Source organism: Myotis daubentonii, chromosome 13 (assembly GCF_963259705.1).
Source record: "Myotis daubentonii chromosome 13, mMyoDau2.1, whole genome shotgun sequence".
Lineage (NCBI taxonomy): Eukaryota > Metazoa > Chordata > Mammalia > Chiroptera > Vespertilionidae > Myotis > Myotis daubentonii.
In genome coordinates, this window is record NC_081852.1 from 31,489,897 (window position 1) to 31,492,316 (window position 2,420).

Sequence of the window (2,420 nt, forward strand, 5' to 3'; positions counted from 1 at the left end):
TTCCTGTATCTCATAAACCTTCTAGTTCAGTGATGGATAACCTTTTGAGCTCGGCGTGTCAGCATTTTGAAAAACCCTAACTTAACTCTGGTGCCCTGTCACATATAGAAATTTTTTGATATTTGCAACCATAGTAAAACAAAGATTTATATTTTTGATATTTATTTTATATATTTAAATGCCATTTAACAAAGAAAAATCAACCAAAAAAATGAGTTCGTGTGTCACCTCTGACACGCGTGTCATAGGTTCGCCATCACTGTCCTAGTTACTTGTTTATAATGCATAGGAGCTTCTTTTTTATTGTCAGATCTGTACATTCTTTCTCAAAACGCCAAACCATTAAACAGTTACTTTAAATGACTCAAGGAATTTATTAAATCCAAATGAATTAGTTTTAGTAAAATAAACAAGGATATAAAAGAGAGTAAGAATTTATGAAATTTAGTTTTGGTTACACACATTGTAGCATTCAAGGTTTGGGATGAATAATAAAACACAAGGTAGATATATGAACACCTATTTTGTAATCTGAGGATAAAGCAAAGTATGAAAAAAAGTGATTTGAGGGGACAGATTAAGGAAGGCCTTTTAAAATATAGGGTGTCCCAAAAAATGTATACACACACACTTTGAATAATTATAAAGGCAGTGTTTATTAAAATCCATATCATTTTCAAAATTGAGCTATCAGCTGTTAAAGTGTGTATACATTTAACACCTGTATTTGGTTAAGTTGGCTCTTTTTTCTTTTTAAAGATGAGGGTGAATTATGAGTTGCTTTGGGCTGACGAGAAGAAAACCTCTGAGTGACAGGACTTAGATCACTAGGTATCATTCATTAGTGAGGCAAGAGTTTAAGGAAGCAGGAGAAAATGGCAACTGGAAGACGTGGAGAATGACCTCAGTTAAGGGGAAGGATTTCAGATGAGAGCAGATTCAGTGAGTTCTGGAGGTTTCAAGGAGCAAAATATTTAGCAAACTTCGTCTATCAAGTATGTGGAGGAGTCCTTAGCGACTCCTTAGTAGTAAAAGCCATTGAATGAGAGAAACTATAATAAACTACAATAAAATATCTGATATGAAATTAAAAGTGAGTTTGGTATAAGCATGTCACTTACACCCCAATAAGGAAATACAAGTTTAGTATAACAGACCAAATGGTCAAGAGCCATTTCAATGAGTGGGATCTTTGGATATCAATTTCAGTCACTCATCCTCATTACTTCTCCCAGATTCATGTCCTGGCCTGAGGCCCATCACTTTTACTTATAACCCACTCTTTATTTTCTTCTGAATATAAACAAGAATTTTGTATGCACACACACATACATATACTTACATTGTGGTTACCATTGTCAAATACTATTCTATGCCCTTTATAATTATTAACTAAATTAACTAAGAAGAGGCATGGTCATCTTCCCCAAAATCAAATGATCTAAAATGATTTTCAATCTAGTAAAAACTAATAGGTTTGGTTTAAAACTTGAGAGAACAATTTGAGGTCTTATCATTACAAGGTGGATTCCCGAGACATTCTCTGTCCCTACTTTGCCACACAACTATATCTGAGAAAGAAGGTGCCGGTAGAAAAGATTTACAAAGGCGTTGGGCCTTTTCCCAGAATCCTCATAACAACCGTTCTGCTTTTATTTATTTGTTTTATTTATTTATTTATTTATTTTTTATTTCAGAGAGGAAGGGAGAGGGAGAGAGAGATAGAAACATCAATGATGAGAGAGAATCATTGATCGGCTGCCTCCTGCATGCCCCCCACTGGGGATTGAGCCTGCAACCCTGGCATGTGTCCTTGACCAGAACCGGGGACAGTCAGTCCACAGCTACTTCTCATAACAACCGTACTTTAAGTTAATAACCCTCTTCACCAAGCAATTTCCTACCCCTTAGAAAACTGCAAACTAATGGGAAAGTCACTTTTAGATTCCCTTACGGTTAGATCAGTGGCTCAAGTCACACGAGTATCCTATTTTACACAATAGTCTTATTCCTGAGAAAATACATGTTTGTTTAAAACACACATACAAAAATCAATCCCTACTTTAAATGCACCGAGGTGCCTCTATTTGAGACTCAAGATGACATAGTTTTTGCAAATAATCACCTCCTATATATATCTCATTAGTAACTTAAATACGTCATGGGTTGTCACCCTCACTCTAACAGTAATTTTGGCAACAGAAGAGGAATTCTCCAATGTATAGAATCTATTACAAAATTAGGGCTCAAACTAGTAGGAATCTTTTACAGACTCTGGCATTCTAGGTAGTCAATATTTACTGAATAAATCAATTGGGCTTGTTTTAATCAACTTCTGGACAATCTCTTTACCTTTACTTAACTACTGTTACAGGTAACCAAACCTTGAGGTGTGGCATTTTATACTGGGCAGAGAGAGA